Genomic DNA, 9034 nt, shown 5'->3' with positions numbered 1-9034 from the left:
AAATTTTACAAATTTAAAAAATTTTAAAAAATTTAAAATATAAAAAATAAAATAAATAAAATTTTTTTAAAAAATATAGAAAGTTTTTAAAAAAATTTTTAAAAATTTTAAAAAATTTTAAATAATTTAAAATATAAAAAAATAAATAAAAATAAAAAAATTTTAAAATTTAAAAAAAATTGAGAAAAAAAATTTAAAAACATAAATAAAAAGATTAAAACAAAATTTAAAGAAAAACTTTTTTAAAAAATTTTAAGAATATTTAAAAAAAGTTTTAAAAAAATTTAAAATATAAAACAAAATAAGAAAAAAATTTAAAAATAAAAAAAAAATATAAAAAATTTTAAAAAAATTTAAAAATTTAAAAAAAATTAAGAAAAAAATTTTAAAAACATAAATAAATTTTTTTTTAATCAAGTTATTAAAAAATTAAAACAAAATTAAAAAAAATAAAAAATTTTTTTTTAAATTTTTAAAAAAAATTGTCAAAGAATTAAAACAAAATTAAAAAAAAAACATTCTAAAATTTTACAAAAATTGAAAAAAATTAAAAAATGAAGAAAATTTTTTTTAAAAAATTAAAAAAAAATTTTTTAAATTTTTTTTAAGGAAATTTTAAAAAATTTTAAAAAATTTTAAAATGTAAAAAAATTAAAATAAATAAATAAATAAAAAAAATTTTAAATTTAAAAAAAAATATAAAAAAATTTTAAAAAATTTTAAAATTTTAAAAAAATTGAGAAAAAAATTTAAAAACATAAATAAAAAAATTAAAACAAAATTTAAAGAAAAAATTTTTTAAAAAATTTTAAGAATATTTAAAAAAAGTTTTAAAAAAATTTAAAATATAAAAAAATTAAAAAATAAATAGATAAAAAAATTTAAAAGTTTAAAAAAATATATAAAAATTTTTTTAAAAAAATTTTAAAATTTAAAAAAAATATATAAAACTTTTTAAAAAAAATTTTAAAATATTAAAAAAAAAATTAAAAATTAAGAAAAAAAATTTTAAAACATAAATATTTTTTTTAAATTGTTAAAAAATTAAAACAAAATTTAAAAATTTTAACAATTTAAAAATTTAAAAAAAAATAAATAAAAAAAATTTTTTAAATATAAAAAGTTTTTTAAAAAAATTTTAAAAAATTAAAAAAAAAATTTAAAAATAAAACAAAATTAAGAAAAAAATTTAAAGAACATAAATAAAAAAAAAATTTTAAAAATTGATAAAAAATTAAAACAACATTTAAAAAAAGTAAAAAAAAAATAATAATTTAAAACATAAAAAAATAAATAAAAAATTATTTTTAAAAAATTAAAAAAAAATAAAAAAAAATAAAATTTAAAAAAAAAATTTAAAAAAATTTTACAAATTTAAAAAATTTAAAAAAAATTTAAATATAAAAAATAAAATAAATAAAAATTTTTTAAAAAATATAGAAAGTTTTTAAAAAAATTTTAAAATTTTTTTAAAAAATTTTAAATAATTTAAAATAAAAAAAAATTTTAAAAAAATTTTTAAAAAAATTTTAAAAAATTTAAAAAAAATTTTAAAAATTTAAAAAAAAATTTAAAAATTTAAACAAAAATTTAAAAATTTAAAAAAATTTTAAAAAATTAAAAAAAAAATAAAAAAAAATTAAGAAAAAATTTTAAAAACATAAATAAAAAAATTAAAACAAAATTTAAAAAAAAAGTTTAAAAAAATTTTTTAAGGAAATTTGAAAAAATTATAAAAATTTTTAAAATATAAAATAAAATATAAATAAATAAAAAAATTTAAAAAAAAATATAAAAATTTTTTAAAAAAATTTTAAAATTTAAGAAAAAATATATAAAACTTTTTAAAAAGTCTTAAAATATTAAAAAAAATATTTTAAAATTAAGAAAAAAAAATTTAAAAACATAAATAAAATTTTTTTAATCAAATTGTTAAAAAATTAAAAAAAATTTAAAAAATTTAAAATATAAAAAAATTAAAAAAATAAATAAAAAAATAAAAAATTTAAAAAAAAATATTAAAAAAAATTTTTAAATGTAAATAAAATTAAAAAAAATTTAAAAAATTAAAGAATTTTTTGTGAAAAATGAAAAAAGATAAAAAATTTTTAAAAATTTAAAAAATTAAAAAAAAAATAAGTAAAAAAATTTTTAAAAAATGTAAAAAGTTTTTTAAAAAAATTAAAAAAATTTTAAAAAAATAAGAAAAAAATTTAAAAACATAAATAAATTTCTTTTTAATCAAATTGTTAAAAAATTAAAAAAATTTAAAAATTTAAAAAAAATTTTAAAAATTAAAAAATTTAAAAAAAATAAATAAATAAAAATTAAAAAAAAAAAGTTTTTTTAAAAAAATTTTAAAAAATTAAAAAAAAAATTTAAAAAATAAAACAAAATTAAGAAAAAAATTTAAAAAAAAAATAAAAAATTTTTTTAAAAAAATTGATAAAAAATTAAAACAAAATTTTAAAAAAGTAAAAAAAAAATTAATAATTTAAAATATAAAAAAAATATATAAAAAAAAATTTAAAAAATATAAAAAAATTTTTTTAAAAATTTAAAAAAATTTTAAAAAATTAAAAAAAAATGAAAAAATTAAGAAAAAATTTTAAAAACATAAATAAAAAAATTAAAACAAAATTTTAAAAAAAGTTTAAAAAAAAATTTTAAGATAATTTTAAAAAAAATTTGAAAAATTTTAAAATATAAAAAAATTAAAAAAATAAATAAATAAAAAAATTTAAAAATTTAAAAAAGATATAAAAAACTTTTTAAAAAAATTTTAAAATATTAAAAAAAATTAAAAAATTAAGAAAAAAATTTTAAAAACGTAAATCAATTTTTTTAAATCAAATTGTTAAAAAATTAAAACAAAATTTAAAAAAAAATTAAAAAAATTTTTTTTTAATTTTTAAAAAAAAATTTAAAAAATTTTTTTTTAATTTTTAAAAAAAAATTTTAAAAAATTTTACAAATTTAAAATTTTTAAAAAAATTTTAAAATTTAAAAAAAAAATTTAAAAAAATTTTACAAATTTAAAATTTTTATAAAAATTTTAAAATTTAAAAAAAATTGAGACAAAAATTTAAAAACATAAATAAAAAAATTAAAACAAAATTTAAAGAAAAAAATTTTAAAAAATTTTTAAGAATATTTAAAAAAAGTTTTACAAAATTTTAAAATATAAAAAAATTAAAAAATAAATAAATAAAAAAATTTAAAAATTTAAAAAAAAATATAAAAATTTTTTAAAAAAATTTTAAAAATTTAAATAAAGAAAATTTTAAAAAAAATAATATTAATAAATGAATTAAAGGAAAATTTATTAATAGTGCGTTATATTTATAATGGTATTAGGATACACTTCTGAATATAAACTATGCTGATACAAACAATAGTGCACGACATTTACGACAAGACAGTAACGGACGAGTGAGGCCACGAGACACGCGCGTGCGTCGCGCAGGCACAAGCCGAAGGGCCCCGACAGCCCACACGAACAGACGCACAGGACCGAAGACACCCGAAGTTCTCCCGAAGGAAACGCGTCTCGATGCGAGAATGCCGGCACCAAGAAGCTTCAGACATCTACGATGCTTAACTCCGGAAAGTCCCTTTGTCAGCATGTCGGCGGGCATTGTCTCCGACGGCGTGTATCCTATCCGCAACTTTCCGCTCCGTACCGCCCGCCGAACGAAGTGGTGCCTCACGTCGATATGCTTCGTTCGGCTGTGGAATACTGGGTTTTCCGCCAGTTTCAGTGCTCCGCAGTTGTCGCCGAATACATCCACGTCGGCGAACGCGCCGAAACCAAGCTCCGTGAGGAAACCCCTCCGGTAAATGGCCTCCTTGGCTGACTCGCTCAGCGCCATATATTCGGCCTCGGTGGATGAGAGGGCCACAGTCGGCTGCTTTTTGGATTCCCAGGATACGGGACATCCACCCAGAAGAAACACGTACCATGTGTACGATCTCCTATCCATGCTGCAATTTGCCCAGTCCGCATCGACGAATCCCCTCAATGGTTTACGGTTGTATCTGTAAGTCAAGCCAACAGTGGATGTGCCTTTCAAGTATCGCAAAACCCTTTTCGCGACTGCCCAATGCGTCGAATCGTGGCATGAGTTGAACTGGCTCAGGTAGCTAACGGCGTATGCGATGTCAGGCCTGGTGCAGACCGCTAGGTACATGAGTGCACCGACCAGCTCTTGGTATGGCTCCGCCTTTCTTGAGCGCGGTACGTACCTCGATTGGTGTTGGAGCTACCTTCGCGTCGCCCATCCCGAATCGTTCCAGAGTGTCTTTTATATATCCGGTCTGATTGAGTGATATGCTATCCCCGTGCCGAGAAATCTCGATTCCCAGGCAATATTTTGCCTTGCCGAGGTCCTTGACTTCGAACCTGCTTGCCAAGTACGACTTGAATCGCTCGATTTCAGCTAAGTTCTTTGACACCACGAGGATGTCGTCCACGTATACAGCGATCATAATGATGTCCTCGGCTTGACCCGAGTAAAGCACGCACGGGTCGAACGAGGATGTTTGCAGTCCGAATTTTTCTAGTTCTTCGCATAATTTCAAATGCCACTGATATCCGGCCTGACGTAAACCGTAGAGTGCCTTTCTCAGGAGATATACTCTATCTCCGCGCTGCAGTTCGCACAACATTTGCGACGCCTTCTTCCTGGTTTCGTCATGTTTAGCTCCAGCGCGCAATATTTCTTCCAGAGCTTCCTCGGTGTACTCCGGCACCTCCATAAAAACTTCCTCCTGGAGATCGCCATTCAGGTATGCCGTGTTGACGTCGAGCTGATGCACGCTCATATTGTGTTGGGCAGCCAGCGCCATCAGTGCCCGAATCGACCCAATTCGAGCAACAGGAGGATCCACTCCAGGATGTTGCGAGAATCCTCTTGCAACGATGCGTGCCTTTCTTCTCAATATCGCGCCATCCTTGTTGTACTTATTTCGAAGTACTATCCGACTTCCGATGAAGGCTCGGTCCTTCGGACGTCCGACAAACTCCCACGTATTCTTTCCGATGATCGACCTCATCTCGGAGACAATGGCGCGGATCCACTCGTTCGACTCAGGTCCCTGCATCGCCTTTTTCAGCGGGATCTCGGCCAAAGCAGCGAAATTGTCTCCCGGATGTTCCACGGATGCATCCGCGTTCGGGTCCCGAGCGTTTGCGACCTGGTACAGTTTTCTGGGTCTCCCCCTGAATCCGGTCCTGTCAATTTTCGGTCTCCCTCTGCACCTTCTTGCCGGCCGGACAGTCGCCAAAGGGACTGCGCTGTCCTACGTGGTCCGGTCCCGGTACATCCACGAGGTCCTCGTCCGAACTTTCTTCGTCGTTCAGCTCCGGTCCTTGACTGGTGTTCGGATCTGCAGGAATATTAATCGGAAATTCAATGGCTTCGTGTGGTTGATCGGTTTCAACGCCTGACGTCCTTCTAGTGCCTTCCAGAAATTTGACATCTCTGGCAATGTCGATCTTTCTTTCCTCGGGAAGCCAGATTCGGTACGCCTTCGACTCGTCGCTGTAACCAACGAGGATTCCCCTCCGAGATCGGCAGTCCAACTTCCCCTTGTTCGGTTCTCGATCCAGTGAATAAACGTCGCAGCCGAATTCTCGGAAATGCTCAACGGTTGGCACATTCCCGGTCCATCTCTCGTATGGCGTTCTCCCGTGGAGACTCTTCGATGGGCACCTGTTTCTGGTGTAGTTCGCGGTGTTGATGGCCTCAGTCCAGAAAGACGGCGGGAGGCCGGATTGGAACAGCAAGCATCGACACATTTCCACAAGCGTACGGTTTCGTCGTTCGGCAACGCCATTTTGTTCCGGAGTATGCGTAACGGTTAATCTACGAGAGATGCCATTTTCCCTTAAAAATTGATCGAAGTTTGCGTTGATATATTCTCGTCCATTATCGGATTGTAAAAACCTTATTTTCCGTCCGGTGCGATTTTCTGCGTGCGCTTTAAATTCCTTGAGGGCCTCGAAAACCTGGCTCTTCTCGCGAATGGATTTAATTTCGCACCATCTCGATGAATCGTCAATGAAACTAACGAAATATTTTGCCTTACTATGTGACTGTGTTCTCCTTGGACCGCATACGTCGGAGTGTATGACTTCCAATAGTTCCGTTTTGCGATGGCTCGTTCTCGGAAACGGGGTGCGTGTCATCTTCCCTTGAAGGCAGATTTCGCAGCTGACGTCGTGTGTGTCGTCCAGCTCCATTCCGCGCACTGCTCCGCTGCGATTTCCTTCGAAACGATCGTGAAAATTTAAATGTCCCATTCTTCTATGCCACGTTTCAGTGGCGCTCAATGCGGATACCGCTGCGTTGATTGGATTTTTGACCGCACCGCATGTCTGTTTGTGCTCATGCAAAACATAAAGACCGTCCACACGATCGGCCGATAAGACAGTTCGACCGTCCGCAGTCATTACGCGAGCCGATTTGTCGTCGAAAACGACGTTGTATCCTCGATCGGTAATTTTTCCCACAGAGAGTAGGTTAGAACGCAGGTCAGGAACGTAGAGCGCGCCATCTATATCCACGTTCGTTACTCGACCGTTTACACTCGCGGCGATCGAGACATTTCCACGCGCTTTTATTTCCGTCGACGTATTGTTCGCGAGATTTAGTTTTCCTCGCGCGGTTTCCACTAGATTCGTGAAGTCGCCAGCATTCCCGCACAAATGACTTGTACACCCGCTGTCCAAACACCAACCCGCGGTGGAGTCGTTTCCCTCTGCACGGAAAGTCCGCGCGACGTATTGTGCCACCGGTGCGTAAAGGCCGACGCTGTCGGCTCCGCCCGCGTTGTCCTCTTGTTCCGGCAATGGTTCCCTGCACTCGGACGCCTTGTGTCCGATCTTCTGGCACCGATAGCATCGGTAACGGAATGTTCTCTCGTCCGTCTTTACGGCGCCGCCATCCTTCTTTTTGTAATTCGGCCATCTTCTAGGTTGCCCCCTTGCGATCATGGCGTTTGAAACCTCGCTTCGCGTCTCGGCTCTTCGTGCGTTGCTCTCCTCGATGATTTTCACGCGTAACGCTTCCGGCGTAGGTAACTCATCGCGAGATTCTATCGCGCATCGGAAATTTTCGAAGTTCGAAGGCAGACTGTATAGTAATAGGATCGCCAATAAATCGGGGTTCATGTCTACTTCCATCTCGGTTAATTTGTCGACCGTGTCGAAAAAACACCGGACGTGGTCGCGCATGTCCTCACCGTCAGCCATCCTGTGCTGCGTAAGCTGTTTTAGCAGCGTGGCCTTTCTCGCTGGACCACGAGATTGGTAAATGGATTTCAACCGCGTCCACACATCGCGCGACGTAATACAACCCTTTACCTGCTTTAGCTCGGATGGGCTCATGCACAGGATAATGTCCGACTTAGCCTTCCGATCCTCCGAGTCCCATTTTTGGGCTGCTAGTTTTGACTCGTTGTCGCCGTCCACGATATCGGGTCTGGTCTTTGATCCGCTAACGTATTCCCACTCGTCACTCTTTACCAGGATCGCTTCCACTTGTATCTTCCACGTGTCGTAATTATCGCGGTTGAGCAGTTCGACGCGAGGCGAGTTTGATGTCGCCATCTCTTTCGCGTTCACTACCGACTCGCGTCCTTCGCACTACTGTTTCAGCACTGTGTTAAGATCTGTCTCCAACGCGACAGCGTTCTGGGCCCATAACCTATTAATAGTGCGTTATATTTATAATGGTATTAGGATACACTTCTGAATATAAACTATGCTGATACAAACAATAGTGCACGACATTTACGACAAGACAGTAACGGACGAGTGAGGCCACGAGACACGCGCGTGCGTCGCGCAGGCACAAGCCGAAGGGCCCCGACAGCCCACACGAACAGACGCACAGGACCGAAGACACCCGAAGTTCTCCCGAAGGAAACGCGTCCATACGCGCCGCAACGCGAACGATCGGTCACTCGCCAATAAAATTAAAAAAAAAAAATTTCTTTAAAAAATTTTAAAAAATTTTTAAAAAATTTTTAAAAAAATTTGAAATTTTTTTAAAAAAATTTGTATTTTTTTTTAAATTAAAATAAAAGAAAAAAAAATTAAAAAAAATTTAAAAACATTTTTTTAAATAAAAAAATAATAATTTTTAAAAAATTAAGAAAAGAATTTAAAAATCAACAAAAATATAAAGAAATAAAAATAATTTTTTTTTTAATTTTTTAAATATTAAAATAAAGAAAAATTTAAAAAAAAAAATAATAATAAATGAATTAAAGGAAAATTAAATACAAATTATTTTTTTAAAAAAATCTTTAAAAAATTTAAAAAAAATTAATATAAAAAATATATAAAAAGAAAAAAATTAATAAATTTAAAAAAAAAATTTAAAAAATTAAAAATTTTTTTTTTAAATTTTAAAAATTTGAAAAAAATGAAAAAATATAGAAATTTTTTTTTTAAAAATTAAAAAATAATTTTAAAAAAATTAAAAATTTGTTTGTAAAAAATTAAAAAAAAAATTTTTAATTTAAAAAATTTTTTTTAAAAATTTTAAAAATTTTAAAAAAATTTTAAAAATTTTAAAAAAATTTTAAAAATTTAAAAAAATTTAAAAAATTTAAAAAAAAATTAAAATATAAAGAAAAAAATAAAAAAAATTAAGAAAAAAATTTAAAAAACATAAATAAATTTTTTTTTTAAAAATTGTCAAAAATTAAAACAAAATTTAAAAAAAAATTTAAAAATTTTAGAAAATTTTAACTAATTTTTAAATAATTTGAAATATAAAAAAATAAAAATTTTTTAAAAAAATATAAAATTTTTTTAAAAAATTAAAAAAATTAAAAAAAATCTTTTTAAAAAATTAATAATAATTTAAAACAAGAATAAATTTAAAAAAAATAAAAAAAATATACAAAAATTTAAAAAAAAATTAAATTTTTTTAAAAAATTAACAAAAAATATAAACAAAAAAAATAATTTTTTTTTAAATTTTTAAAAATTAAAATATAGAAAAATTTAAAAAAAAATAAT

This window comes from Andrena cerasifolii, unplaced genomic scaffold, assembly GCF_050908995.1.
Source record: "Andrena cerasifolii isolate SP2316 unplaced genomic scaffold, iyAndCera1_principal scaffold0105, whole genome shotgun sequence".
Classification (NCBI taxonomy): Eukaryota; Metazoa; Arthropoda; class Insecta; order Hymenoptera; family Andrenidae; genus Andrena; species Andrena cerasifolii.
The sequence above is the reverse complement of the archived record's forward strand: the minus strand, read 5'-3'. Positions refer to the sequence as shown.